Below are 8,049 nucleotides of genomic sequence, written 5' to 3'. Positions count from 1 at the left end.
ACTCTTGGTCTGCACGGAACCGTCCTCCAGAAGATTTGGTGAATTTTTTTTTCTGCTCCTGACCTTTACAGAGGATAAGGTCACTGACCCTTGACCCCTGTCACAGTGTTATGAACTGGAGCCAAACTGTGTTCCTTTTAGATCTTCTTCAGACGGAGGAGACGAGACGTGTTTGTCAGTCATTAGAATGTGTTAGAACATCTGTCCTGGAACTTTTTGACTGAAAAAACATATTTGTGAAAATATAAAAATATGTAACCATAAATACAAGTTTATTAAAGTTTAATTAAATTAAAAACAGGTCAAGACCAAACCTGAGCCTCTCTCCTCCCCCTCCTCCCCCTCCTCCCCTCTGCTCCCCCTCCATGGCCCTCCTTGCTCTCCTGATCGTCCCCAAGTCATTTCAATCTAAATGCAAATTTCATCAACCTCCTCCTAAAAAGACAGATATTAGTATCAAAGCCAGTGTTACAGACGTGTCAGTCTCTCAGTAGAATCTCCAGCACAGGAAGCTGCCAATCAGAGCTCAGCTCCGTCTCTGTGCCGTCCTTTACTGTCCTCTTATTCCACTCTCTTACATTCTGTTACAACTCTCCTCCCCCACACACCCCCGTATCCTCCCTTTGATCCCTCACTTCTGTCCTGTTGAACCTTGGCTGAAATAAGCCCTCTCTGCCCCCCTGTCCCCCCCTCCTAAAATACCCTCTTGCCCCTGCTCTGCATCAGTAGCTAACTTTGTACTCTGTCCTTCAGAACTGCTTTGTAATAATATATATATAATAATATATTTTTGATGAACTTCTCTGTCATTTCTACAGTGTAATATATAATTAAAAAATATTTTATTTATTATTTTGTTAATTCGTTAAACTGTTTGGCTAATTTTGTTTTTCAAATTATCCTTTAGCTATTTTTTTTTTTTTTTGTAGCTATTTCTGGGCTAACTTTTAGTCGTCTCTTGACAGGCCTACTTAGCTATTTCAAGTTTGACCCATATTTATCTGTTGTTTTTTTTTTTTTTTTTTGTACTCCTGAATGAAGTCGCACTGACCTAGTTGTACACAAACTGTTTCTCAGACACTGAAGAGTTTCTTACTACAGTCAAAGTCAAAGAGAGAGAGGTGGAGGTCTGGAATGGAGGGATGGATATAAATGTTAAGAACAGAGGAGGCAGAGCGCCCCCTGGGAGGCTGCGCCCCAGGGTTTGTTAACATGCAGGTTGCATATTTCTGAATTGCAGAGAAGCCTTATCTCTGTGCTGGGTCACTGAAGCACCGCCGTCTCTCACTCACACAACCCTGAGTGTGGGTTTGGTTGGGTTTTTTTTTTTTTTCTCTGCACTCACATGGGAGTCTGACAGGATGTGTATGTGTGTATTTGCCTGCCTGTAAATATGTGCAGGAGTGTATGTGACCATATGATGGTGGTAGTGTGTGTGTGGGGTGGGGGGGAGTGGGGGGAGTGTCTCTGTTTCTCTGCCTCCCTCCTGCTTCTCTCTCTCCCTCTCTTTCCTTCGCACTGCAGCAAGAAACACTCATCAAACTGCAACACACATCTCACACAAGAGCTCAACAGCAGCAGCAGCAGCAGCGTTAGCAGCAGCAGCAGCAGTGTTAGCAGCAGCGTTAGCAGCAGCAGTGTTAGCAGCAGCGTTAGCAGCAGCAGCAGCAGCAGTGTAAGCAGCAGCAGTAGTGTTAGCAGCAGCAGCAGCAGCAGTGTGTTAACCCTCTGCTTTCTGATTGGTCCACTGAGCTCTGCCTGATAAAAGCTTGTACCGCAGGGTGTTAGGTTCTCCAGTGGAGGGGAGTCCCTCACTCCATCACTGCTGCTGCTGCTGCTGCTGCTGCTGCTGCCCCAGCCCCTGACGTTAGGTGTCTTTGACTGCGTGCTCGAAGTTAAGGATTCTGTCCTCCTCTGTCCTTCGTAGGTCAGGAGCAGCTGGAGGGCCGCGTCACGTCCCATACGTCTTCAAGCCTGTCCCTGTTTAACATCTCTGTCACGATCGCCTCCGTTTGTCACAGCGAGGTAACCACGCTGTTGTCACACGCACACACACACGCACACACACATAGAGTATGTACATCCTTGCAGACATACAGTACACACACACACACCTTTGACTATTGTCATTATCCAATAATGCAGCGTTGCTGCCCAGAGGTCATGGTTTAGAGCAAAGGTCAGAAAGGAGAATCGTGTGTGTGTGTGTGTGTGTGTGTGTGAGATCTGCTGAAAGTTGAATTAGTTCTGTGTCTGATTTGACCTCAGTGACAGGGCTGTGAAGTAGAACGAGCTCACAGATGTGTAACCATCACATTATTAACTTAACTTTTTTACATTTGTAAATTCAACCTCTTTATTTTCATCTGTTTCTGTTCATGTCTTTTATTCTTCAAACAGTTTTTAATTTCCTGTCTTTAGCAGCAGAGCTAACACGTTTGACGTCAGTCGTCAGGTTACGGACTTCACCAACATCCAGCCTCTGACTTTAACTTTCTCCCCCCTCCCCTCCCTCCCTCACCCCCTCCTCCGCTAACCACATTACCTGAACTCACCACAGTCATTATTCTGCAGCAGAGCCACTGGAGCTTGAAAGTCATTCCAGCTTCTCTGCCGGCGGAGGTTAATAGGTAAGTGGACGTGAGATTACATCCCAAAGGCTACACGCTGTCCGGCAAATCCCCAAATCCAATTCTTTCCTGGGAATGTCTTAGAAGGAGGACGGGTGCTTGAAGGCTGTTTTACTGGGTCCATTTTTTTTTTTTTCCCCGTTTGGTTCGTGCTCCCTGACGTTCATATCAGCTCTGATGACAGGCGACAGTTTCTGTGTGTGTGTGTGTGTGTGTGTTCAGTTTCTCTGTGTGTGTGTGTGTTCCACCTCCACTTAAAGAACACAGCCCAGTCAACTTATCCAAAAATAGTTCCGTCCAGGTCAACTGGATCAGGTCAAACCAACTGCTGGGAAGTTTCTGGTATTTGAAGGACGGTTATCCTGACATCGTCTCACCCAGGGGCGTCCAAATATTTTCCACAAAGGTTAAAGACAAAGGTTAGGACGTGTTGTCACAGCACATCGCCTGATGTTTAGTCAAAGTCATCAGGCATCAGAAATTATAGAATAAAAAAATGTTGGAATAAAAATGTTTCTTAAATAGTTCATGTCATTTTTTTATATAAAATAACCAAAACCTAATGAAATAAATGGAACTAAGCAGTGACAAGACTTTAAAAGCTAAGCTACGTTAAAATCATCTAAAGTAAAACCATTGAAAACAAATACTACAAGTCCTTACAGTATTTGTAGTATTCTGAGTGTGAAGTCTCGTGTACTGTGAAGTAAATTGTCATGTTTTTAAACACGGTGGAATCTCCAGTTAATTCCCTCAGAGAAGAACGTTGTCACAGACAGGTCCTGAACGTGGACCAGATTCATTCCTGGGACGAAGGGTTCTATTTTAGAACCATTTCCTGGTGAAGTTACTCTGTTTCTCAGTGTCTCTTCTGGCTGCAGCTGCAGCACTGCCTGACTTTAGCTTCCGTCCCATGTGCGGCTGATTTGCCGGAGATTGCATGTATCTGTCTGGTGTGATGTGTTCGGGTGCTGGCGTTGACGTGATGTGCAGAGGTAGCTGTGAAGCCGCAGAGAGTCGGGCCGCTTACATAACATTACATCAGATGTGTCACTACAGATGGGCTGAGGCAGAGATGGATGGACGTCTCAGCCTCACTCTGCTGATGCTGCTGCTGCTGCTGCTGCTGCTGCTGCTGCTCACAGTAAGAAGAAAGCCGGGCTTTCAGTTAAGATACTGACCAAAAATAATGTTTTAACCAGATGTGACTTTAAATAAGTTTATAATTCAGTAGAAGGAACTTTTCCACTTTTTTTTCTCGAACATCCTCGACTGTAACAAATGCACAGAGGGACACCTAGAGGTGTTTATAATAATGCAGCTCAATGACTAGTTGATGACATAGATGATATAAACTCCACCACTCTGTGGCGCTGTACCCCTTAAAAAAAGGTCTTACAACAACCTGAATGTTAACTCCTGTTTTAACCATATTTTTTGTCAACCAAGTTTTGGCAAAAAACATTTGATCAAAGCAATTCACCACATGCTATTTAACATTTTTTATGTTATACAGTGCCTTGCGAAAGTATTTGGCCCCCTTGAACTTTGTGACCTTTTGCCACATTTCAGGCTTCAAACATAAAGATATAAAACTGTATTTTTTTGTGAAGAATCAACAACAAGTGGGACACAATCATGAAGTTATCTTAATATATATATATGTATATATATGTACTGTATATATTTGAATCCTAAGTGTAGAGGTTGGTGATCACATGAGAAGGAGCTTATTTTTTCCCGTGAACTCTGAATCATACAGAACCTCTCCTGAAGTCGTCGGGCGTCTTTATGACTCCGCCGCTACATCAGTAGTCCACGAAGTCGACTGATTATCACTGACACGATCCAGGAAGTGCTGCACTCATTAACTACAGACATGTTTTTCCACTTCTGGTTTGGGGCCATGTATGGTTTAACTCCTCTGCATCAGGAGCCAATGACGTGGCTGGAAAAAGAAAATGACCCGGGGAAGTTCAGCGTCCGGGGTTGTTTGTGCTGACGTTCTGCTTTTCAAATGCCACTCTGTTAATTATGCAGATTGACTACAGGACCCCTGGTTTATGTGGACACCGTACCGTATATGCTGTGAGCGATGGGCAGTGTTTGTTCCGGTCCGCTCCTTGGAAGCAAAAGAAAAGAAAAAAAAAACAATAAATTAGATAAATGGAAATATGAAATGACCCTCCGGCTGCAGCCAGCCTCCCTCGCTCAGACTCTCCGGCCTTCACTCTTCTCCCCCCGTCCTCCTCTCTTTCTTCCTGGTGCTGCAGCTCCTTCTGCAGCGATGCTATGCGACACTGGCCGACTCGAGAGAAGCGTGGACGCATCGCATTAATTCAGGAGCAGAGAGAATTCCAGTATCAGATGTAATGGGTTTGATTCCGAAGCCCAGGAGCGACGGTGGGGAAACACACACACACACACACACACACGTCCTCTTCTCCTACTTCATCTTCCTCACTTCTTCTCTCAACCTTCATTTTTCTTATTTTCCCCGGTGTCGGTGCCTAATTACTGCTCCCAACCACGGGACTCTCTCCCCAGTTGTCCTGAGTGAAGCCTCGGCTGCTCAGTCGTTGAGAGATAATTGTTTTTTTTCCGAAGCCAGGTTTAGTCATGTTTTCTGGAAAAGGCAACATGAGACGATGTCAGATAAGCCCCAGGGTTGGCTTTTACCTTTTTATTTTTGGCTTTTATTTTTGTGTTGCTTTTCTTTTCATTCCCCGTGGTTGTAATTGAAAAGCAGCCTGCCTTAATGAACGGGGCATATTTCCAAGAAAACAAATGATTGGTTTAAGGATTAACAAGTCTTATTATCTCCTCTCATCGCTGCTGTTGCATAACAAATTACTACGATACAAAGAGTTTTACCGTGAAAGCCACTTGTATGCTTTCAGGCCAATTAGCCTCAGTCATGCTCAGCATGAGAGCATTTGTCCTGGACACAGGATTGGCCTGGATTCCTGTTCTTTGACTTTTTTTTCCTGTTGAGGACGTCTACATTTGTCCTTTACTCCTGTGTCCTGATGTCTAAAACAGTGTTGCTCCAGGACGAGGTTAGGACACGACGATAGATCACAGAAGATTTGTAAGTAGTTCTCCTGCGTTCTCGCGTGTCTCGGCTGGTTTTGCTTCCCAAAACAATAGGAGTTGGTGCAAAAAAAATTACGGGAGGTTTGGTTTTTTTTTATACCCAGCATTGCTGCGATTTTGCTGCAGCCCAGATTGGGATGCCAGGTTTAAAAACCAGGGCTAACAACTTTAAAAAAATTATATCCCATTAATTACAACATGAAGTGAATTAATCCACGTCACTCCAGGTTAATCCTAATATTTTGATATGACAAAAGTCATGACCCCACGGCAGCGGTCCACGACCTGTCGGTTGGACCAGTCGGCTGGTATACGCCGGTACTGCAGGCTGGTGATACCATGCCATCGTTGAAGGAAATCCTGCCTTCTGTGGGTTGAAGTGGTGCTAAGATCCTAAACCCTCGCCCTAAAAGTGAACTGTGTGATATCCTGTGTCAATATGAAATAATCCTGTAGAATCCCGAGGCCTATGAAAACCTCGTGGAATTGACGTGTTCTTTATCAAACGTTTCATCCTTCAGTTACGGGCCAGGCTCGGGGCTCATCCGGGTGGAAGTAAAAAGCTTTACGGCCCTCTGGCCACCGTGTCCCGCGTGCTTTATGGCAGCGGACGGACGTGCACGTCTTTTCCACAGACTTCAGGGACAACGTTCAGGACATGAAGTAATAAAGCAGCTTCCAGAAATACCCTGAGTTATCTGTGTTGTTGAATAAGTTATCTGCTGCAGAGCGGGGAGACTCCATCTCTGCCTGTTTTCATATCACACAAGTGCTCGCTACGAGCCGCTGTCCCGCCACCGCCACCGTAACCAGCACTACCTCACTGTTGTCCTGAGTCCTTTGGGGAAACAGAGGGGGTTTCCCTGGGATTACCACAAAGACCGGAAAAGCATATGTTTGCGTCTCTCTCTCTCTCTCTCTCTCTCTCTCTCTCTGCGTCTGCTGGGGCTCCCCTTATTACTGTGATGGATGGGGAGGGAAAAAGGGGAGAGCGATGGCCCCGGCCTCCTCATCACCTATCCATGAACAGCAGGCAGCGCCAGCGATGGTGAGGTAATTACGCTGTCATTATGTCACGCACTCGTGCACCAGCGTACACAGCCTCACGCCACATCAACACCGTCCCCTACACAACAGACGGGGTCTTCAGAGTTGGCGCGCTGATGGACGTTCTCCCTCCTCCGCTCCACGTCTCTCTCTCTCTCTCTCTCTCTCTTTACAACAACCAGGGAATTCCAGCCTTCCAGGAAATCTTGCCAGCTGTGGCCCGTGGTGTGTGTGTGTGTGTTCTCTCCATCACTGACAGGCAGTGGACAGATGTCCAGATGCTGCAGAGACAAATACCCTCACACGTTGGGCAGCGGTTGCCGACAACAACGAGGCCGGACTTGTCTTTTTTTTTTTAGAGACATATTTTCTGATCAAAAGTGACCATTTCAGACCTCACCGCTGTGTCAGTAGATGCAGCTGCAGCTGTGAATTCTTCTGGCTCTCTCACCACTGGGTCGTTCTCCTGTTCTTGGTGTTCTACAGCGTCAGCTCTGGATGATCAGGAATCACAGGACCTGTATGTGTGAAAACAGATCTGGACTGCAGGCAGGCCAGTTCAACCGGTTGTGGTGAAAATCTTTCAGGGAATATGTGGTCGCTGGCTCCGAATATGTCTTTGAGTACAAGTATTTGAACGTAGTATAGGGGCAGTACTTTTACCAGTATTGGTATCTGTGCAGCTCAACTTATAAATGTTCAACAGAGTACATTATCGTGAGTGGCTTTAAAATACTTTCAATGATGAGATTTTGTTTCAGGGCAGCGATAAGGCCAGAGCCTTTGATGGATGCTCCTTTTAAACCCAATCTTTATTTTTAGTCTTAGCTTTAGCAAACCTGCTATTTGACAAACTTCCTACTGAGACTTTTTTTTTTAAAAAACTATATCTTCAGCTTCACTCTCCATGTTTGTGTTTAAACTGTAGACTTCATGGTCCCAGTCACGTCCTTGGCAGACCAACCCTCCTGTCGCTAATGCTAACACAGTGGAAGAGGGACTTGGCTACTGTATAGAGGTCACTGGACCTGGACAGGAAGTGGTGTCTGAAGCCAGGGAGCACCACATGTTTCACGCCTTAGTGAATTATGTATAGATTCTCAACACGAGCTGGAGGATGGGCGTTTCTTTTTTTTTTTTTTTTTTTTTTTCCATGAGAATAAACAAGAGAAATTATACAGTGTGGAGCTGTTCTATAAATAGCAGCTTTGCTTTTCGTGCTCGGGGATGTTGTTGCGTTTTCACAGGTCAGACTGTGATATGCTCTTAAGCCTGT

At 45.2% G+C, this 8,049-nt stretch overlaps 1 protein-coding gene across 1 annotated transcript in view; it reads left to right on the top strand.

The window, feature by feature from the left end:
- The first annotated feature begins 2,520 nt into the window (after positions 1 to 2,520).
- The window catches only part of gphnb (gephyrin b), a 78,177-nt gene continuing 72,648 nt past the window's right edge, over positions 2,521 to 8,049 (top strand). Inside the window, exon 1 of the mRNA XM_025056933.1 lies at positions 2,521 to 2,630. The gene's annotated coding sequence lies outside the window, so the exon portion shown is untranslated. The remainder of the gene's footprint in view (positions 2,631 to 8,049) is intronic.

Source organism: Cynoglossus semilaevis, chromosome 7 (genome assembly GCF_000523025.1).
Source record: "Cynoglossus semilaevis isolate Cse_v1.0 chromosome 7, Cse_v1.0, whole genome shotgun sequence".
Taxonomy (NCBI): domain Eukaryota; kingdom Metazoa; phylum Chordata; class Actinopteri; order Pleuronectiformes; family Cynoglossidae; genus Cynoglossus; species Cynoglossus semilaevis.
This window is presented reverse-complemented; position numbering and strand designations above follow the sequence as displayed.